Source organism: Orcinus orca, chromosome X (genome assembly GCF_937001465.1).
Source record: "Orcinus orca chromosome X, mOrcOrc1.1, whole genome shotgun sequence".
Classification (NCBI taxonomy): domain Eukaryota; kingdom Metazoa; phylum Chordata; class Mammalia; order Artiodactyla; family Delphinidae; genus Orcinus; species Orcinus orca.
Window position 1 is genome coordinate 105,522,962 of NC_064580.1, and position 24,016 is coordinate 105,546,977.

Sequence of the window (24,016 nt, forward strand, 5' to 3'; positions counted from 1 at the left end):
GTCACTTTGGAATTATTTACAAAGTTGTTGGATATATGTGAGTGTAATGTAGAGAATTTGTGATGAAGATATTAATTTTAGAGTCATCAATGTATGGGTTGTGATTGAAGCCATTTGAGTTGAGAACACCTAGGGAGAGCATGTAGAGCAGTAAGAAAAGAGCTTAGAACAGAACCCTGAGGAGTGAGCACTCATATTTAAGGAATGGCCATAGTAAAAGTAGCCATCAAAAGAGACTGAAAAGGAGAAAAATCTGGAGAATGTGGTTTTATGTAAAGCAAGGGAGAAGAATACCTTGAAAAGGAGGCGATTGCCAACAGTATCAAAAGGTTCTAGTATGAGAATTACAAAAGGAGTCATTAGATTCAACAACAGGGATGTCTGTGATCTTAGCAAAAGTGGTTTCAGTAGAGTGATGAGTAAGTAAAGAAACCACACTGGAATAGATTAGAAAGTAAATGGGATTTGAAGAAGAGTTTGATTGAATAACTGGGGGAAGGTACGTGTGTAACAGGGGCCACAGATCTTAGTGGTAGTTGTGCTGGGCATGCATCCTAGAATTTTGTATACCACAGTGTTGTATCTAAGAAATATTTCCCTAAATCGAAGTCACAAAATTTTTCTCCTGTGTTTTCCTCTAGAAGATTCATAGTTTTAGGTTTATGTTCAGATCTATGATTCATTTTAAGATACTTTTTATACATGGTGTGAGGTTTTCCTTGTTTATTATTTTTGCATATAAGTATCCAGTTATTCCAGGACTGTTTGTTGAAAAGGCTCTTCTTTCTGTACTGAACTGCCTTTGTTGAAAATCAGTTGCCCATTTATGTGTGGATCTATTTCTGTACTTTACATTACATTCTTTTAATCTGTCTCATCTTTATGCCAATACCACACTGTCTTGTTTATTATAGCTTCATAATACTGATGTTTTGACTATTCTAGGTCCTTTGCATTTATATTTTCATACGAATTTTAGATCCAACTTGTCAATTTCTACATAAAATCCTAGAGAGATTTTGATTGGGAATACTTTAAACGTAAATTGAATTTGAGGAGAGTTGACATCTTAATACTGAATTTAACCCATGAACAAGATCTCTCTTCATTTAATGAATTTTTCTTTAATTCATCCAGCAATGTTTTGTTGTATTCGGTGTATAGGTCTTGCACATCATATTTATCCCAAAGTACTTCATATTTTATGCTCTTTATGAGTATTGTTTTTTTAAATTAATTAATTTATTTATTTTGGGCTGTGCTGGGTCTTTGTTGTTTGGTATTGGCTTTCTCTAGTTGCGGTGAGCGGGGGCTACTCTTTGTTGTGGTGCATGGGCTTCTCATTGCAGTGGCTTCTCTTGTTGCAGAGCATTGGCTCTAGGCACATGGGCTTCAGTATTTGTGGCAGTCAGCCTCAGTAGTTGTGGCTCATGGGCTCTAGAGCGCAGGCTCAGTAGTTGTGGCACATGGGCTTAGTTGCTCTGCAGCATGTGGGATCTTCCCAGACCAGGGATTGGATCTGTGTCCCCTGCATTGGCAAGAAGATTCTCAACCACTGCATCACCAGGGAAGTCCCTGAGTATTGTTTTTAAATTGAATTTTTTATTGTTCATTGATAGGATAATTGCAATTGATTTTTTGTTGAACTTTTTATTTTGAGATAATTGTATATTCACATGCAACTGTAAGAAATAGTACAGAAAAATTCCATGTGTGCTTAACCCAATTTGTCTCAGTGGTAACACGTTGCAAAACTGTAATACAACATCACAACTGGGATATTGATATTGATACAGTCTAGATACAGGACATTTCCATCACTACAAGGATCCCTCACATTACCCTTTTATATAGCCCCATCCACTCCCATCGTTCCTTCCCACCTCCACCTCTTTTTATTCCCTGACAACCATTAATCTGTTATTCTTTGAATAATATTGTTATTTAAAGAATGTTATATATAAATGAAATCATACAGTATATAAACTTTTGGGAATTGGCTTTTTCATTCATCATAATTCTCTTCAAATTCATCCAGGAAGGATACAAATGTATCATTAAAGATGTGTATGTCAGATGTGTATTATTATCATAGCTTCCCTTTTTTTCTCTTTCCTACTATTTTGAAAATATAATATTAACCAGGTTGGACCAACTAAAACAGTAGCCGTATGATCAGTGGAAGATGGTGGCATGAGAACTAGAGAAAGTATCTCTAAACCTCACGTTGTAGCCATTACAGTTCCTATTTTCCACTGAAGACCACTAGAAGGAATGAGGATTGTAGGCTTCTGAGTTTTTCACCTTTAATTGATTAAGCAAGACCTTTTCTCTCCCAGAAAACCATACATATATGTTTACACATATATGTTTTATATATATATATATATATATATATATATGATTACTTGTTGGAAGTTTATACTTTCATTTATCTAAATTATAGTGGGGAGTTCTTTGGGCATTTGTCAGATTTTTCAGGAATTGGCAGTATGTGAAAGCAGCAGGCATTTCTTCAATTGGATAACTGTAATTTCACACTTAACCAAATCTTCTCTCTTCATTAAGTGTAGTATCAAGATAAGTGAAATAAAAATGCAGTGCCAAATAGCAAGTCCTGCCCTATATTTTCACAAAAGAGACAATTTAGAATAGGTATTCTTCTGTGGGCTGATAGAATAATTGCATGCTTAAGGTGTTCATATTCAGGATTGGTATCATCTCCCTATTGCTATGTTTCTGAGGAACCTGTCACCTTGGTATCTAAGCATTAAAACACTTTTTAGAGAAGGAAATTCTTCTTTAAGCCTACTCTCTCCATGTAATTTGTAGAGAGAGGTGCTGTGTAGCTTGGCTCATGTCCAGTAGTTGGTATATAGCTTGCAGTTCTGCAGATTTCAGTTAGCTCTTACTGTAGAGCACATCTCAGAGCTGAAACTATTCTAGTCCACTTTCATTCACAGTACCAAATGCTTTTGAAAGGAATAGGTTGCTAGAAGAGTGTGGGGTGGGGACTGTGTAGATACATATACTAATGAAAACATGCATACATACTTATACATTCTGGCTAGTACCAGATTTAATGGTTCTCATTTAGGCTCACTGGATCTAAGGTGTTAGCATCCTTTTTCAGAATGGAGAGGGGTTCAGATTTAGGGGACTGGGTCCAACATAATTTTTTTTTTCTTAAAATTTTTTTTTATTGCAGTATGGTTGATGTACAGTATTATGTAAATTATAGGTATACAGTACAGTGATTCACAATTTTAAAGGTTATACTCCATTTATAGTTATTATAAAATATTGACTACATTCCCCATGTGGTACAATATATCCTTGTAGCTTATTTTATATATAATTGTTTGTACCTCTTAATCCCCTACACCTGTAATGCCCCTCCCCCCTTCCCTCTCCCCACTGGTATCCACTCATATTATGCTTAAGACTCACAGATATAGGGGACCAACATAATTTTTAATATCAGTAATATTATATTGCAATTATAAGGGCTTCATATTGCTTCTGAGCAATTCTTATTACAACTACTGGGAGACTTTTACAGAGAAGGTGGGTATAACAAGGCAGTATCTGTAAAACTGACAATCATTTATTATAATTATTATTATATAAAGTATTTATAATAAATTATAAAGTTAATTTCTTTATATGAATTCTTCTTTATAGAGATCGATAAATTATTTACACGGACCAATGCGAAAATGGGCATGTGAGTGGTGCAGTATGTTTACCACTCTAGCTTAATGATAACACTGGGGTTTACATTGCTTTAAAAACTGAAAATATACAGTTGCTTAGAGGATATTTTTGGGATCGGTTTATATTGACTGTGAGAAGCTGATGACCTTGTCTATTTCCTAGAAGCTCTGGGAGTTTCTATTTGTCCTGATTTTGCTTTGAATATTAAAAGGAGAGGGAGAGAGAGAGGACCCAAGGAAAGAAGGAAAGGTGAATTTATAAAAGGAAAAATACCTGGATGTAAAAAGAAAAAGTCAACCATCCAGGTGTTTTAGATTAATTTAGATGGTACAAGAAAGAGAATGAGTATTTGCAATTTTGCACACCATCCGTGAATCCATTCCGTTTTGGATGAAATTTTCACACAAGCAGTTTTAGAATTTATTCTAAGATACCAATTTTTCAAACAGTTGGTATCTAGCCTGTCTTAGGGTATGTGAGGCTAAGGATTCATGTGTTTGAAGATAATTTTCATAGAAGATGTGTTTGAAGATAATCTTTTAGGCAAAATAATCATTTCAGACACTAATTTCCCACTGTGTTTTTTTCCCCCATTGAGGTGAAATTTACCTATGCTAGATATTTCATATAAATAGAATTAAATAATGTGTTACATTTTGTGTCTAGCTTCTTTTGCTTAGCAAAATTTTTTCAAGGTCCATTCACATTGTAGCATGTATCAGTACTGTATTCCATTTTATGGATGAATAATATCCCATGGTTTATGCGTGTGTGTGTGTTTGTATACACACACATCTCACAATTTGTTTACCCATTCATCTGTTGACAGATATTCATGTTGTTTATACATTTTGGCTATTATGAATAAGCTGTTATAAACTTTCTTACATGTTTGTTTGGGTACCTGTTTTCAATAACTAGGAGTGGCATCATTGGATTATGTGATAATTCTATGTTTAACTTTTTGAGGAACCGCCAAACTGTTTTCCACAGTGGCTGTTGCATTCCCACCAGCAATATACAAGGGTTCCAGTTTCTCTGATGGATGTTGGAACGAGAGAGGTTTATTACTTACATATACTTACAAAGTAACAGAAGTGGAACTATTATCCTGGTCTTTTTGGTAGAAGCACATTATTTATTATATCATTCTGCTACTCAGATGATACTATTTTGGAAACAGAGCAATAAGTAGTTGTGATTTCTGTTTATGGAGAAAAGGTTTGTGTGCACATGAATAATGAAACAATAAGAGGGATTTGTTAAGAATTCTGTCGGTTGTTAGGCTCTCTTAAGCTGCATTTTATTGTTTGGTTAAATGTTATAATGACTGACTTTGCTAATACTAATCACAAAGTGTCCTATAAGGTAATTCACATACCATAAAATTCACCCCTTTAAAGTAAATTCAGTGGATTTTTGTACATTTGTACATTATGCAACCATCACCGCATCTCAGTTTAGAACATTTTCATCACTCCAAGAAGAAACTTTGTATTCATTAACAGTCACTCCTCATTTCCCCTTTCCATCCAACCCCTGACAATGACTAATCTACTTTCTACCTCTAGATTTGCCTATTCTGGCCATTTCATAAAAGAGACTCTTGTACAACATGTAGTCTTTTATGATTTTTTTCACTTAGCCTAATGTTTTCAAGGTTTATCCATGTTGTAGAATGTACTTTATCCCCTTTTACAGCTGAATAATATTCCGTTGTATGGATATACCACATTTTGTTTATTCATTAATCAGTTGATGGATGTTAAGATTGTTTCCACATTTTGGCTATTATCAATAGTGCTGACATGAACATCCATGAACAATTTTTGTGCAGAAATATATTTTCATTTCTCTTAGTTATATACTCAGAAATTGAATCACTGTATCATACCATAACTCTATGTTTAACTTTTTGGAGAACTGCCAAACTGTTTCCCATAGTAATTGAACCATTTTACAATACCACAGGCAGTGCATGAGGGTTTCAATTTCTCCACATCCTCACCAACATTTGTTATTGTCTTTTTAATTTTTAGTCAATCTAGTGGGTGTGAAGCAGTATTTCACTGTGGTTTTAATTTGCATTTTACCTGATGGCTAATGATGTTGAGCATCTCTTCATGTACGTATTGGTCATTTGTATATCTTCCTTGGAGAAACATGTTTCAGATCCTTTACACATTTTTTAATTGGGTTATTTATCTTTTTATTGTTCAGTTATAAGTATTTTTTATGTATTCTGGATGCCAATTCCTTATAAGATATATGATTGGAAAGTATAGTCTCTCATTCTGGGGGTTGTCTTTCTACTTTCTTCATGGTTTCCTCTGAAACACAAAAGTTTTTAATTTTGCCACAGTCAAATTTATCTATTTTTTTCTTTTGTTGCTTTTGCTTTTGGTGTCCTAAGAAGGCTTTGTCTAACCTCAAGTCTGGTGATTTACACCTATTTTTTATTCTAAGAATTTTATATCTTTAGCTCTTATATTTAGGTCTGTGATCCATTTTGAGTTAATGGTTGTAAATGGTGTGAACTAGGGGTTCAACTTCATTCTTTTACATGTGTCAGGAATTACCAGATGTCAAGGTAGTCAATTATGATAACAAGCCAAACTGAGATTAACCATCAAAGCCTTTATTCACTTACTGTGATAGTATAAGCAAGAGGTCAAACAAAAGGTTCCTGCTGTTTCATGGACCCACGGGCTGAGGAGAGGGAGAAGAGGAAGGGCTTGGAGTTGAAAAGTACTAAATGATGGAGATAAGACCCTTCATAAGGAGGTCCCATTGAGGCACATGGGCTAGGAATACAGATGTGCATAGGAGCATGGCCAGTGTTGGGGGCCAAGTGGACGAGTCTTTGACTGCAATTCCCTTCAGAGGTTGTAATACACTGGCTGTGTACCACATGTGGTGTGGGGAAGGCAGCTTTCCCCCATGAGGCCTGCCAGATAAAACCTTTATAATTGCTTATGGTCTGCCCTGAAAGGTAACATATAGGATTTTGGCCTGGAGCCAGACTCCTCAGCATGTGGATAGCCATTTGTCCCAGAAGGATTTGTTGAAGGGACTATTCCTACCCCATTGAATCATCTTGGCACCCTTTTTGAAGATCAACAAGGATTAATTATGGACTCTAAATTCTATTCCATTGGTCTATATGTCTCTCCTTATGCAAGTACTACACTGTCTTGACTGCTGCAGCTGTGTAATATGTTTTGAAATCAGGAAGTGTAAGTCTTCCAACTTTGTTCTTATCAAGATTGTTTTGATTATTTTGGATCCTTTGCATTTCCATATAAATTTAAGGATAACTGTCAATTCTTGATGGCCTTCTTAGTCATAAAAACTTAAATTATTATCAGGGTAATTTATTACATTATATATTTTTGAAAATTATTATTTAGATGTGTCACATATGGTAGCTTTATTACCAGAACATAGGATTACCTGAAATATCTTGCTTGCTTTTGCTTGTTAAAGAGAGGAATTTTTTTTTAAAGATAATGGAAAAGAAATCTTTGATCCTGGATTAATTACAAAAACATGTATAGGCATATCATCACCTTATTTATTTCGAATTTTTTGGAACGTGGTGTAATAAAATAAAATAAGAAATATTTAAAGAATAGAATTTATTTAATAGAAGAGAACCCATGAAGGAATGTTGTTATTGAAATGTAATAATTTTTTATTAAAAGCCAGTAATAATATTTAACGAAAATTAACTGAACATTTATATATACTTCAGGATTGCTCATTTTAGTCTCACGATTCCAAATAACAGGAGGATAAGGCCAATATTTTTATCCAATTTTATGGAGATGGGAATTGTAGCTTAGAGATGTGAAATGATTTGCCCCAAGTCATACAGTAAACCAGAGACAACCCTTGAACATGTTTTCACTCATCATATGTAATACATAATATGTAATACTCTTTTACTGTAAACCAGCTGTCTTCTTGTGGATATAAATTATTATTTTGCTCAATATGAAAATTTGCACTTGAGTTTAGAACCAAAATTACATGAGATTTATTAATTCTGTAGCAGTTTTGGAGTTAACCACTTGATGCTATTCACCCAGTCCTTTATATATATATGTGTGTGTGTGTGTGTGTGTGTGTGTGTGTATATATATATATATATATATATATATATATATATATAAAAAATAGGTATTTTGACTAGTCAATCACTTTGAAGAGCTTAGCATCCAGTTGCATAGATCCACATGAATATTTGAGGCAATATGAGGGCAAAGTGGCAAGTAAACAAAAGAAATTAAATGACATTCATAATGTGTAACTGTGAAAATGATATTGGAGGTGGTGGCAGAAAGCTTTTAATTGGGAGACAGGAGTCTAAAGCCATGTCTTAAGTACATTGACAGATGTAGTTTAGACATACACTAGGCAATGTGAATTTGGAGTCTCCATTAGGAAAGGACCATACCCTATTTTTTCCAGAATTCTCAGGGACTAGCATATTGCTATGTACAGAGTAGGTGCTCAATGATGTAATTTAACTTAATTGAGGGAATAAAGTATCACCACAGGGAGAACAACGTGTATAAAAGTGTTACAACATGTATGAAAATGTTGGCATAGAGAAGAGGGTTGCAAAGGGGTTAATTAGGCAAAGAGAGTATTAGGTGAATACCCAAATTAAAGATAATGCTGAATTCAGAAGTTCAGGAGAGCCCAGAGTTCCTGAGGGTATCCAGTGAGTATATACATTATTTCCTGTTTGTAGTTTGTCACTTCGAGCTCAGAAGTTCTGTTCTTTGCTGCCCTGAAACTATTGGACTACTGTTCATTCTTCATTGAAGGTTAGGGGAATTATAGTCAAACATGGGAAAATACATGCTTCTGGTTTTGTATTTTGTTTGTGTTGCTAAATGAAACGGGTAGATTCCCTGGCATTGCTTGGGGACCAGTAGATACCATTTATGGAGATAAAATTAGAGAATCATTTTTTTTCTGCTCCTCTTAACCCCTCAAAATAACAAAATTTTGTTTGGAGGCCTGAAATTTTAACAATTCACTGATCATTAATATTTTGTCACAGCCATATTTTTTTCATAAGAAAATTCTCTGGATGGTGTATTTTAGTATTAACTAAAAGCTTTGATGGCATATCAGCTAATTAGTATCTGAACCAAGTTTGGGAGGGAAACTTCAGAAGATGATGAATATTTTCTTTGCCTGGCTTTTGATGTTCAATTTTCTTTGGAACTGTCAACTATTCGATTTTGATAGTGACAGCTCATTTCAAATGTAAAATAAATACACATAAAGGATCTAAGACCTCCAGTATCCAATAGTTTTGAGTCCATCATGTGAAAATTAAGGCTGCCCTATCATTCTGTCTTGTGATGACTCTGACAGATGTTGGCCATGCTTATTATAAAATGACCTGTTTCACTTCATACTTCTTTATCACAGAAATCAGCCTTCTCCTGGTAATTTAAAATCTATCTTAAAATTTCATAGACAGACCCTCTTGTTTCCTAGTGAAGTAGTTTATTAGGATCAGTGTCATTATTTATGAGTTTATTGAAAACTGAAGATGTGCCCATTTAGGCCACCCATTAAAACAGTGTTAGAGATGTAAAATGATAGATGGGAAACTTACACATTGAGGCTTAACTATTCTGGGCACATATATGGCTAATGAGGCGGGAGCCTCTGAGACCTCTCAGCTACCTTTGTTAGCCCTCAAGCCTAGAAGCTCAAGAAGTCAGAACATGTAGAGTTACATGAGTAACAAGACTTATATATAAAATAAGTGGCTTACATGGTAGACTCTGGGACAGAGGAGCAGCAACAATTAGCTTGACTGGAGCCTATTACCTTCTGCCCTCCTTTCCTTCCATCCACAAGCATTTATCCATTATTTACCATATTCCAGGCTCTATCACATGCTATAGTCTAAGCAGTTTCCTAGATACTTGAGCTATGGAGATAGGCCCTTAGGGAGACACGGTTGAGTCAGGAAGATAGAAATTCACTGTGACTTAAACCATTCTGTTATTGGCACAGCATATGTAAAGTGTTTGAGAGTGATTTGGGTTACTTGGATATAATCATGGTGGAGGTCTTTGTGTATAACATAGTACACAGTAGTAATAGCTAAAATATAGTGAGCACTTACTAGGTGCCAGGCACTGAACTAAGCTCATTACATGTATAAACTTCCTTAATTCTCAACAACAATCCAGTGAACTAAGTACTGTTATCATCCCCATTTTATAGACACTGAGGCACAAAGAGACTAAGTAACTTGCCCAAGGTCATGCAGTCAGTAAGCAGTGTAGTAATATTTGAGCCCAGGCAGTGTGGCTCCAGAGACTGTGCTCCTAATTACCATTACTATACTGTCTCTCATTAAATGTTAGTTGGTATAATTATTGTTATTATTATTCATATTCTTTACTTGAAATGTCTGATACTTGTGAGAAAACTAAGGTAAAGAAACTAACTTACTCAAGGTCATACAGCTAAAAAGCAGCAGAGTATGGCAAATCCAGGCCTTTTGTCTCCACAGTCCACATGTTTAACTTCCATATTATACAGTTCATGTAATGTTGACAGTTCTCTCACACCGGTTTCTTTAGGAAGTTGGGGGATATGTGCCCTCCTCTCATCTGCCCCTGTGTTGGTACTCTTAGGTCCTCTATTTTACTTAGAAGAGAGTATGGTGTGGTGACTAGAAAATAGAGTATCTGGAGGATGTTCACACACACTTTCCAATTCCTTTGGTATGGAAAGTAGATGGATGAGACCTTACCAGGATTGGCTTTTCAAGCATGTATATAGAGGGGGCACTAATTGCCCTGAACAAAGGGAACAGAAAGTGTCAAAAATGCATATTGTATATCTATTCTGCTTAAGACTCTTTTCTAGCACCAAGGTTACAGCATTAAACAAAAGAAACAAGATTCTCTGTCTTCATGTAGTTTGCATTCTAGTGGAGAAAGATGAACAGTAGCAAATTGTCACAAGTATCTTAGAGAAATGTAGCCCAGAGAGTAGGAATAGAGAATGTCATGAAGAGGGAGGGGATGGTATTTTTAAATAGGATGGTTAGGGCAGGCTTTGTTGAGAAGGGGATATTTGATTTAACAAAAAAAGTGAAGAATATGTCCACACAAAAACTTGTACATCAGTGTTCATAGCAGAATTATTCATAATATTCAAAAAGTTGAAAAAAATCAAGTGCTCACCAATGGATACGTAGGTAAACAAAATGTTGTATATCTATTATGATGGGATATTATTGAGCCATGAAAAGGAATGAATTCTGATACATGCTACAACATGAGTGAACTTCAGACATCACAAAAGGGTACAGATTGTAAGTTCCATTTATAGGAAATGTACAAAATAGGAAAATCCTTAGAGATAGAAAGCAGATTAGTGGTTGTTAGGGTCTGGGGAAGAGGAGTGAAGAATGACTATTACTGTGTAGGAGGTTTATTTTTGGGGTGATGAAAATATTCTGAAGGTAGATCGTGGTGATAGTTGTGCAACCTTGTAAATATACTAAAAATGACTAAACTGTATACTTTAAAACAGTGAACTTTATGATATGTAAATAATATTAATTTAAAAAGCTTCAAGACAAAGTTATATTTGGCCAGAGTCTAAGCAAATTTGGCTGAGTGAAGTTGTTTCAACTCTAAAGGCAACCAGACTGCCTCTGGAAGTGGAAGGAGGCAGGCAGTCCAGGGTGTTTCCCAAGCTGTCATCTGACAGTAAAGGCCACATACGCTGAGTACTGTGCTGGTCAGTCCCAGGTAGGTGGATCCCTGAGAGTCATGATGTCAAAGACCTCTCAGAATGTTCCAGCCATCCTTGTGCACAGCACACAAGTCTGTCACAGGGTTGAATGCCTCACTGAATAGGGCTTTGAACAGTAAAAAAAAAAAAAAAAAAAAAAATACTGTGGCAAAGCTGTTGCTCTGATAGTGAAATTCCTGAGGGTGATGCCTTGGTGTTCTCTTATTCCAGATCAGATCCAGGGTTACAGCTACCGTGGACCACTCTAACAGGAATGGCCCAAAAACTCAATTGCTATCCTAGCGATCTGGCTGAACCCATCCCAAATACAAGTTCTCAGAGGTAAGAGATTAATGAAAATACTGTATTCACGTATTTAATAAAACAAGAGCTAGAAGGGACTTTATAAAAAAAACAGTTGCTGGCAAATAATTTAAATATCATTTTTCCACAGCATTCTGTTTATACCACATATAATCTTGACATTACCAGTTACAATTGTGGATACACTAATGTTGAACTTATAGTTTTTGTACTTAAAAGTTAATGTTTCTGTCCATCAACAGATGAATAGACAGTCAAATTGTATATCCAATTGTATATCCAAGATACAGTGAATATCTTTACCCATAAAAAGGAATGAAGTAGTGAGTGATACATATGACAACTTGGATGAACCTCAAAAACATGATGCTAAGTGAAAGAAGCCTGACACAAAGGCCACATATTATATGATTCCATCTGTACAAAATGACAGGAGTAGCCAAGTCCACAGAGACACAGAGTGAATTAATGGTTGTCTGGGGCTGAAGAAACGGGAGGAACAGGGAAGTGACTGTTTAAAGAGTGTGGAGTATCCTTTTGAGGTGATGAAAAATTTCTCAAATTATAAAATGGTGATGATTGTACGGCCCTGTGAGTATACTAAAAGCCACTGAATTTTGCACTTTAACATAGTAAATATTATGGTATGTAAATTATGTCTCAGTAGAAATATATTTTAAAAATACTTTCAAAAATTGGTGACTTTAGTAAAGGAGAGAGCCATGCTAATAGATGGGGAAAGAGTTCAAGACCGAAGAAATAGCCAGTTCAAAGCCCTCAAGGCCAGTTTTAGGAACAGCAAGTGTGGTTATAGTGGAGGAAGCAACAAGGACAGTAATAGCAGACGAGATGACGGAAATAACAGGAGGCCTTGTGGGAGCTTGTAAGCCATTGTATAGACTTTGACTTATACGCTGGTGAAATGGGAAGTCATTGGAGGTTTGAGCTGAAGAGAAGCATGATCTGACTTGGGTTTTTAAAAAATTGTTCTGCCTTTTGTATGGAGAAGAGAATGTAGGAGCACAAGATGTGAAGCAGGGAGACTGGTTCGTGGGCTTTTACAGTAATCCATGCCAAAAAATGATGGTAGTTTTGACTAGAGTCTTAACACTGGGGACATAAGAAACGTTTAGATTTGGTGACACGTTTTTAAGTTTGAGAAAACAGGATTCCTGATAAGCTGGATATGCTATTTTTTGGGCCCAAGCAGTAGAGTTGTATTTTATTGGTACAGGGAAGACCATGCTACTAGCAGCTTAGGGATAAAAGTTTGACACATTATACTTGATACCAATTAGTTATTAAGTGGTAAAATTAAGTTATTAATTTTGATTAGGCAGTTGCATATATACAGCACACCTGCATAGAACATGGGCTGGTGTCTTTTCTGATTTGTCAATACCCAGGTAATACCAATCTTTAAATATTTTAATATCTCTTCTGTATGAGTCTTGAGTTCAAGGGAAAGGCCCAGACTAGTAATATAATCTGGACATCTCATTAGCATGTATATGTTTTTTAACACCATGGGTGTGGCTTTCTCAATTCATTTTTTCTGTAATGTGAGACACATAGATTGTGAGAGAGAAAATATATTCTCTGAGGGAGGCTTGCTTATTAAGGAGGGACAAAGCCCTACCTAACTATTTGAGCTGACTGGTATAATGGTAGATTTTTTTTTTTAATGGTTTTTCCCATTGCCAAGAGCAAAATTCCCTCTCCCTTTCTCAGTATATTTCTGTGAGAAACCTATTATTTGTGAATCCTTCTCTCCCTTTGATATCTCTGTAGATCTTTTCAAAGAATAGGTAAGCCTCTTGCCAGCTTTACAACCCAGGAGTGTTTTTCTTAAGCATCTGGGAAACATCTCTTTGAAATGTAAACATCAAGGAATATAGTGTCTCTATCTCCCTATCACTGTAGGAATGTCTTTCCCTGAGCTGTAACCAAATGCTCCTCCTAGTGATAGCAGTTTTGTTTTTCCTTTAGACAAAGGCAGTTAGCTAACACAAATGGCTACCTCAATGCCAGATGAATTTGGGATGAACTATGAAAGAATGCATATGAAATGGTGTTGTAATGTCCTCTTATGGGAAGACAAGTTATGGTTAATCTTGAGAACATGTATGGAATGCATTGTCGCTGCTTGGTGATACATAGGGTGGAATCTCTTTCTGCCTTTATAATCTCTTAGCACGTTGCCTGTGACACGCATTTTAATCTGGTTTAGTGCTTGTTCAGTACTAAAATGGTTTTCTTTCTTTTCTGTATCTTGTGGAGAGGATTCTATGCCTTGACAGGATGTTTTTAATTTGCACAACACTGGTAATAAAAGGGGCAAATCCCTGTAATTTTAAAGCTCCTGTGGGTGCCTTGTACTGCTAAAGTGGAAAAAGATCCTAGAAATAGCTCTTTATATAGCATATAATTTTATTGATTGAGTTTCTGGATATGACAGATAACCCAAGTGGCAGTCCACCTCCTCCAGACTTTAATGTGCCCCCGTATTCAGATTGTCTGCTTGGCCACTGATTCTTTGAAGTAAAAAATATGTGGATATAAGATAGGAGGTCTATTAGCAACAAAAAATTATTTGGAACCATTATACTAGGGGTTGAGGATGTAATTATTAGCAAGATAAAATTGTTCTCGTGGAGTTTACAGTCTAGTGACAAAGCTAGACAAATAGGCAATTAAAATACAGTGGGATTAAGTGGTAATAAGGAATTATAAAGTATTCTGGTAAAACTAGCAGCCATACTTAGCACAGTCTTTGAGAGTCAGAGGAGGTTGCCTGGAGGAAGGCTGTCTTAGCTGAGACCTGAAGAAAGAGTAAGAGTGAGCATTAGAAAAAGCGAAGGTGAAGCGGTCAATGGTGTACCGGGCAAAGTTACTAGCATGTGCTAAATTCTGGATAAATGAGAGGAAATAAATATGTATGGAGCTGTAAGCAGTTTAGTATAATCAGAGCATGAAGTATAACTACAGAGGCATGGGGATGGTTAGTGACAAGGGATAAGACTTGTACTCACATGCCTTGCTACAGCATTTGAATTTCACTTAGCAGGCAAAGGGAAGCCTGAAGGCAAGGTGGCAGGTGAATGATCAGATTTGTGCTTTATTTAGAAAGATTAATGATATTGCGATTTGAAAAGTAGTTTGGAATGGGGACGGATTGGGTGTAGGGGGACTTGTTAGGAGAAGGTCCAGCTAAGAGGTGAGGGTGGCTTCCCCTTAGGGAAGTGACATATGGATGGAGAGTAACGGTGTGTTCCAGTGATATTTAGGAGTTACAATTCATAAAACACTGGTGTTGATTAGATGTAGAGGATGAGGCAGAAAGAGAGGTATACTGTCCCACTGGCACATTCTTCCCCAAATCCCATAATTGAAAATCCCGCTTTAAAAAATTTGAATTCATTTTGGCATGTCCCTTGAGTTACCCATGTGTATGTGAAACAAAAATGACACCTGGAAATGGGATGGGTTCCTCATTTTTCAGACTAACATGAGGTGAGGTCTTATGTTCAAATTCTCTTTCCCCTGAGAGACCAAAAGTAAATGCATCCTACTTGGTATTACCTTGTGGAGCAGTTTATCCTTTATCAACTCAAACCCAAACTGATTTAATTGTATCATGTTTGAGAGAGATGAATTTCCTGTCACCATCACAGATGCCTAAAGACAGCCTAAAGCAGAATACATTATCAAGTAAACAATAAGAAATACAAATATTTATGCAAAGTAGCCATAGCTAACATTCTGCTGATTGTTACAAAGGTAGCCACTGAGGTGAGAGATTAGAAATTGGTAAGAATGTTAATAAAATTGTAATATAAAGGAAATCCTGGTAATTTTACATTTTTATTTAACATATTTGGCCATGTAGAGCAAATTTCATTGTATCCAGTATGGTAGGGAGATGGAGTAAAATGTGTTATGACCCTCAAAATTATTCTCAATTAACCAGAATATTTAAACACCATTATTGATCACTGTCACTTCATCCACATTTCTGAACACATCTTGCATAAAGAAGACATTCAACAGTATTTCTTAAATAAACATATATGTGCATTGGCGATTACCAAAATATGATATAAAAATAATGCAATTAAGAGTATATAAAACCGAAACTAAAAAGAGCATACCTTGATTCCTTTAATAATTCGATAGGCACTTTGGAATATTTTAGGAGTTTAGGGTCATCATAGTTAACATGGATAATTATTGACCAGTAATTTGGTTAGAAATGAAAATATATTAAATAATTCTATCCTTGGCACAGGACAGATCCTGGAGGATTACTTTTTTAGTAAACCCCTTCATCACCTTGCTTAGTTGTTATTTGTGTTTCATAGTTGTCAAGGTGCTAAAATTACATTTATTTGATTATCCTAATGGTTTGGTTTCAATAAAAGTGAACATTTCTTCATCTTTTGAGTTTCAAGGTGTACTCAATCCCAGGGCTAAAAAGTGTTTTATTAAATAGTAAGTATTTCCAACACATGGACTACTGTAATGCTTAATTACAGTATTGTAATTCAACTAATTCTAAAGTTTTATTTGAAAAATGACACTCTATCAGATGGAATAATAATTAGTATTGTTATTAGGATTAGTTTTTTCATTGAACTGTAGTTGATTTACAATATTATTAGCTTCAGGTGTATGATGGTGATTCAAAATTTTATAGCTTGTAATCCATTTAAAGTTATTATAAAATATTGGCTATATTCCCTGTGCTATATACAGAATATATCCTTGTAGCTTATTTATTTTATACATAGTAGTTTGTACCTCTTAATCCCCTTACCCCAGTCTTGCCACTGCCCCCTTTCCTCTCCCCACTGGTAACCACTAGTTTGTTCTCTTATATCTGTGAGTTTGTTTTTGTTTTGTTGTATTCATTTATTTGTTTTACTTTTTAGATTCCACATTTAAGTGATAACATTGAGTATTTTTCTTTCTCTATCTGACTTATTTTACTAAGCATAATACCCTCTAGGTCCATCCATGTTGTTGCAAATGGCAAATTTTCATTCTTTTTTGTATCTGAGTAGTATTCCATTTTGTGTGTGTGTGTGTGTGTGTACGTACACATAGATACATACATACATATACACATCTTCTTTATCCATTCATCTGTTAATGGACCCTTAGGTTGCTTCCATATCTTGGCTATTGTAAATAATGCTGCAAGGAGCATTGGGGTGCATGTATCTTTTCAAATTAGTATTTTCATTTTCTTCCAATATATACCCAGGAGTGGAATTGCTGTATCATATGGTAGTTCTATTCTTAGTTTTTTGAGGAAACCCCATACTGTTTTCCATAGTGGCTGTACCAATTTACAATCTGACCAACAGTGTACTAGGGTTCCCTTTTCTCCACATCCTCACCAACATTTGTTGTTTGTAGACTTTTTGATGATAGCCATTTTGACAGGTGTGAGGTGATATCTCTTTGTGGTTTTGATTTGCATTTCTCTGATGATTAGCAATATTAAGCATTTTTTAATGTGCCTGTTGGCCATCTGTATATCTTCTTTGGAAAACTTACTATTCTGGTCTTCTGCCTGTTTTTTTGATTGCGTGTTTATTTTTCTGATATTGAGTTTTATGAGCTGTTACATATTTTGGGTATTGACCCCTTATCAGTCATATCATTTGAAAATATTTTCTCCAATTCAGTAGGTTGTCTTTTCCTTTTGTCAACGGTTTTCTTTGCTGTGCAAAAGCTTTTAACTTTAATTAGGTCTCATTTGTTTATTTTTGCTTTTGTTTCATTTGCTTTAGGGACTGATCCAAAAAAATATTGCTGTGATTTATGTCAGAGTGCTCAGCCTATGTTTTCTTCTTGGATTTTTATGATTTCTGATCTTACATTTAGGTCTTTAATCCATTCTGAGTTAACTTTTCTATATGGTGTTAGAGAATGTTCTAATTTTATTGTTTTATATATAGCTGTCTGGTTTTTCCAGCACCACTTATTTAAGAGATTGTCTTTTCTCCATTGTATATTCTTGCCTCCCTTGTTGTAGATTGATTGGTCATAACTGCATGGGTTTATTTCTGGGCTCTCTATTCTGTTCCATTGATCTATGTGTCAGTTTTTGTGCCAGGACCATAGTGTTTTGATTGCTGTGGCTTTGTAGTATAGTCTGAAGTTAGGAAGCATGAATCCTCCAGCTTTGTTGTTTTTTCTCAAGATTGCTTTGGCTGTTTGGGGTCTTTTGTGGTTCCATATAAATTTTAGGATTATTTCTGGGAAATAGGTCATTAGTATTTCGATAGGGATTGTATTAAATTTGTAGATTACCTTGTGTAGTATGGAAATTTTAACAATATTAATTCTTCCAGTCCATGAACATATGATATCTTACCATTTATTTGTATCATTTTCAATTTCCTTCATCGGTGTCTTAGAGTTTTTGGAGTATAGATCTTTCATCTCTGTCGTTAAGTTTATTCCTAGGTATTTAATTCCTTTGATGCAATTATAAATGGGGTTGTCTTCTTGAATTGTTTTCCTTTCTTTTTTTTTGTATTTTATTTTTACAAGAGATAAATAAACTGACACCAAGCATTGTAAATGTATGACCACAACAAAAGCAACAATGATTGCAATTACCAAACACGAAACACACTCATACTATGTCATAATATTGACATTCAGTCCAGTAATCCTCCACTGTAACAGCTCCTTTACTTGGCAGTGAAAATTGATTTATATATTTTTTGCCTCTGAGTCCTTGTGGGATTTTTTTTTTATTCAAACAGAAAGTCACAAAAATTATAATCATCCTCATCAGTTCACTCAGTCCCATGTAATTAACTTTTTTTCATCTTGATCTTTTCTTAGACCTTTTATGAATTCATCAGTTTTCCATTAGAGTTCTGAAAATGCTTATTCATTCAGTTCAGCAGTATAGTCAGTTACCAGAAACCTGTACTTGCCAGAGTCTTTTCCATGAATTCCTTGAAGATGAAAACCTTTTCTAGCAACATTTTTGCAAAAGCATCAGAGAACACCCAGAACTGTCTGTAAATGACAAAAGACTTAAAAATGACCACAGTTAAAGATTTGAGGAAAGTCCATAATAATGCAATTGACAAGGAAATTTAGTTATTTCTGAGATATACATTTTGAAGTAATAACTAGAATTATGACTTATAACATTATATCAGAACATATAAGATTTTTAGAAATTTCATGTAATGTCTGAAACATTTATATTAACATATTTCCATACACATAACCCAAAGAAAGTTTAGTATCAGTTGTTTTTTATTGTTTCTTTGTTTGTTTTTTTATAATGCAAGTTCTTATTAGTCATCAATTTTATACACATCAGTGTATACATGTCAATCCCCATCGCGCAGTTCAGCACACCACCATCCCCACCCCACAGCGGTTTTCCCCCTTGGTGTCCATACGTTTGTTCTCTAAATCTGTATCTCAACTTCTGCCCTGCAAACCGGTTCATCTGTACCATTTTTCTGGGTTCCACATACATGCGTTAATATACGATATTTGTTTTTCTCTTTCTGACTTACTTCACTCTGTTTCACAGTCTCTACATCCATCCACATCTCAACAAATGATTCATTTTCTTTCCTTTTTATGGCTGAGTAATATTCCATTGTATATATGTACCACATCTTCTTTATCCATTCATCTGTTGATAGGCATTTAGGTTGCTTCCATGACCTGGCTATTGTTAATAGTACTGCAATGAACATTGGGGTACATGGGTCTTTTTGAATTATGGTTTTCTCTGGGTATAGGCCCAGTAGTGAGATTGCAGGATCATATGGTAATTCTATTTTTAGTTTTTTAAGGAACCTCCATACCGTTCTCCATAGTGGCCGTATCCATTTACATTCCCACCAACAGTGCAATAGGGTTCCCTTTTCTCCACACCCTCTTCAGCATTTGTTTTTCATAGATTTTCTGGTGATGCCCATTCTAACTGGTGTGAGGTGATACCTCATTGTAGTTTTGATTTGCATTTCTCTAATAGTTAGTGATGTTGAGCAGCTTTGCATGTGCTTCTTGGCCATGTGTATGTCTTCTTTGGAGAAATGTCTATTTAGGTCTTCTGCGCATGTTTGGATTGGGCTGTTTGTTTCTTTAATATTGAGCTGCATGAGCTGTTTATATATTTTGGAGATTAATCCTTTGTTGATTCATTTGAGGATATTTTCTCCCATTCTGAGGGTTGTTTTTTCTTCTTTATGGTTTCCTTTGCTTTGCAAAAGCTTTGAAGTTTCATTAGGTCCCATTTGTTTATTTTTGTTTTTATTTCCATTACTCTAGGGGGTGGATCAAAAAAGATCTTGCTGTGATTTATGTCAAAGAGTGTTCTTCCTATGTTTTCCTCTAAGAGTTTTATAGTGTCCGGTCTTACATTTAGGTCTCGAATCCATTTTGAGTTTATTTTTGTATATGGTGTTAGGGAGTGTTCTAATTTCATTCTTTTAGATGTACCTGTCCAGTTTTCCCAGCACCACTTATTGAAGAGACTGTCTTTTCTCCATTGTATATCTTTGCCTCCTTTGTCATAGATTAGTTGACCATAGGTGTGTGGGTTTGTCTCTGGGCTTTCTATCTTGTTCCATTGATCTATGTTTCTGTTTTTGTGCCAGTACCATATTGTCTTAATTACTGTGGTTTTGTAGTATAGTCTGAAGACAAGGAGTCTGATTCCTCCAGCTCCGTTTTTTCCCCTCAAGACTGCTTTGGCTATTCGGGGTCTTTTGTGTCTCCATACAAATTTTGAGATGATTTGTTCTAGTTCTGTAAAAAATGCCATTGGCAATTTGATAGGGATTGCGTTGAATCTGTAGATTGCTTTGGGTAGTAGAGTCATTTTCACAATATTGATTCTTCCAATCCAAGAACATGGTATATCTCTCCATCTGTTGGTACCATCTTTAATTTCTTTGATCAGTGTCTTATAGTTTTCTGCATACAGGTCTTTTGTGTCCCTAGGTAGGTTTATTCCTAGGTATTTTTTTCTTTTTGTTGCAATGGTAAATGAGAGTGTTTCCATAATTTCTCTTTCAGATTTTTCATCATTAGTGTATAGGAATGTCAGAGATTTCTGTGAATTAATTTTGTATCCTGCAACTTTACCAAATTCATTGATTAGCTCTAGTAGTTTTCTGGTAGCATCTTTAGGGTTCTCTATATATAGTATCATGTCATCTATAAACAGTGACAGTTTTACTTCTTCTTTTCCAATTTGTATTCCTTTTATTTCTTTTTCTTCTCTGATTGCCATGGCTAGGGCTTCCAAAACTATGTTGAATAATAGTCGTGAGAGTGGACATCCTTGTCTCGTTTCTGATCTTAGAGGAGATGCTTTCAGTTTTTCACCATTGAGAATGATGTTTGCTGTGGGTTTGTCCTATATGGTCTTTATTATGTTGAGGTAGGTTCCCTCTATGCCCACTTTCTGGAGAGTTATTTTTATCATAAATGGGTGTTGAATATTGTCAAAAGCTTTTTCTGCATCTATTGAGATGATCATATGGTTTTTCTTATTCAATTTGTTAATATGGTGTATCACTTTGATTGATTTGTGTATATTGAAGAATCCTGCATCCCTGTGATAAATCCCACTTGATCATGGTGTATGATCCTTTTAATGTGTTGTTTGATTCAGTTTGCTAGTATTTTTTGAGGATTTTTGCATCTATATTCATCAGTGATATTGGTCTATAATTTTCTTTTATTGTAGTATCTTTGTCTAGTTTTGGTATCAGGGTGATGGTGGACTCATAGAATGAGTTTGTGTGTGTTTCCTCCTCTGCAACTTCTTGGAAGAGTTTGAGAAGGATAGGTGTTAGCTCGTCTCTAAATGTTTGATAGAATTCACCTGTGAAGCCATCTGGACCTGGACTTTTGTTTGTTGGAAGATTTTTTTTTTTTTTTTTTTTTTTTTTTTTTTTTTGCGGTACATGGGCCCCTCACTGTTTTGGCCTCTCCCATTGCGGAGCACAGGCTCTACACGCGCAGGCTCAGCGGCCATGGCTCACGGGCTGAGCCGCTCTGCGGCATGTGGGATCATCCCGGACCGGGGCATGAACCCGTGTCCCCTGCATCGGCAGGCGGACTCTCAACCACTGCACCACCAGGGAAGCCCTGTTGGAAGATTTTTAATCACAGTTTCAATTTCATTACTTGTGATTGGTCTGTTCTTATTTTCTGTTTCTTCCCGATTCTGTCTTGGAAGGTTATACCTTTCTAAGAAATTGTCCATTTCTTCCAGGTTGTCCATTTTATTGGTATAGAGTTGCTTGTAGTAGTCTCTTAGGTTGCTTTGTGTTTCTGTGGTGTCTGTTGTAACTTCTCCTTTTTCATTTCTAATTTTATTGATTTGAGTAATCTCCCTCTTTTTCTTGATGAGTCTGGCTAATGGTTTATCAATTTTGTTTATCTTCTCAAAGAACCAGCTTTTAGTTTTATTGATCTTTGCTCTTGTTTTTTTTGTTTCTATTTCATTTATTGCTGCTCTGATCTTTATAATTTCTTTCCTTTTGATAACTTTGGGTTTTGTTTGTTCTTCTTTCTCTAGTTCCTTTAGGTGTAAGATTAGATTGTTTACTTGAGATTTTACTTGTTTCTTGAGGTAGGCTTGTATAGCTATAAACTTCCCTTTTAGAACTGCGTTTGCTGCATCCCATAGGTTTTGGATCATCGTGTTTTTTTGTCATTTGTGTCTAGGTATTTTTTGATTTCTTCTTTGATTTCTTCAGTGACCTCTTGGTTGTTTAGTAACGTATTGCTTTGCCTCCATTTGTTTGCATTTTTTATGTTTTTTTCCCTGTAATTCATTTCTAATCTCAGAGAGTTGTGGTCAGATAAGATGCTTGATATGATTTCAATTTTCTTAAATTTACTGAGGCTTGATTTGTGACCCAAGATGTGGTCTATCCTGGAAAATGTTCCATGTGCACTTTAGAAGAAAGTGTAATCTGCTGTTTTTGGATGGAATATCCTAAAAATATCAGTTAAATCTCTCTGGTCTATTGTGTCATTTAAAGCTTCTGGTTCCTTATTTATTTTCATTTTGGATGATCTGTCTATTGGTGTAAATGCGGTGTTAAAGTCCCCCACTATTATTGTGTTACTGTCAGTTTCCTCTTTTATAGCTGTTACCAGTTGCCTTATGTATTGAGGTGCTCCTATGTTCGGTACATATATATTTATAATTGTTTTATTTCTTCTTGGATTGATCCCTTGATCATTATGTAGTGTCCCTCCTTGTCTCTTGTATTATTCTTTATTTTAAAGTCTATTTTATCTGATATGATTATTGCTACTCCAGCTTTCTTTTGATTTCCATTTGCATGGAATATCTTTTTCCATCCCCTCACTTTCAATCTGTATGTGTCCCTAGGTCTGAAGTGGGTCTTTTGTAGACAGCATATATATGGATCTTGTTTTTGTATCCATTCAGCAAGCCTCTGTCTTTTGGTTGGAGCATTTAATCCGTTCACGTTTAAGGTAATTATCGATATGTATGTTCCTATAACCATTTTCTTAATTGTTTTGGGTTTGTTTTTGTAGATCCTTTTCTTCTCTTGTGTTTCCCACTTAGCGAAGTTCCTTTAGCATTTGTTGTAGAGCTGAGTTGGTGGTGCTGAATTCTTTTAGCTTTTGCTTGTCTGTCAAGCTTTTGATTTCTCCATCGAATCTGAATGATATCCTTGCCAGGTAGAGTAATCTTGGTTGTAGGTTCTTCCCTTTCATCACTTTAAGTATATCATGCCACTCCCTTCTGGCTTGTAGATTTTCTGCTGAGAAATCAGCTGTTAATCTATGGGAGTTCCATTGTGTGTTATTTTTCGTTTTTCCCTTGCTGCTTTCAGTAATTTTTCTTTGTCTTTAATTTTTGTCATTTTGATTACTATGTGTCTCAGCGTGTTTCTTCTTGGGTTTATCCTGTATGGAACTCACTGCGCTTCCTGGACTTGGTAGGCTATTTCCTTTCCCATGTTAGGGAAGTTTTCAACTATAATCTCTTCAAATATTTTCTCTGGTCCTTCCTCTCCCTCTTCTCCTCTGGGACCCGTATAATGCGAATGTTGTTGCGTTTAATGTTGTCCCAGAGGTCTCTTAGGCTGTCTTCATTTCTTTTCATTCTTTTTTCTTTAGTCTGTTCTGCAGCAGTGAA

At 35.5% G+C, this 24,016-nt stretch overlaps 1 long non-coding RNA gene across 1 annotated transcript in view; it reads left to right on the top strand.

Moving 5' to 3' along the window:
• Positions 1–11,740: 11,740 nt before the first annotated feature.
• LOC125963043 (uncharacterized) overlaps positions 11,741–24,016 on the top strand; it is a 282,943-nt gene continuing 270,667 nt past the window's right edge. Inside the window, exon 1 of the long non-coding RNA XR_007474796.1 lies at positions 11,741–11,847. This is a non-coding gene — a long non-coding RNA (uncharacterized LOC125963043). The remainder of the gene's footprint in view (positions 11,848–24,016) is intronic.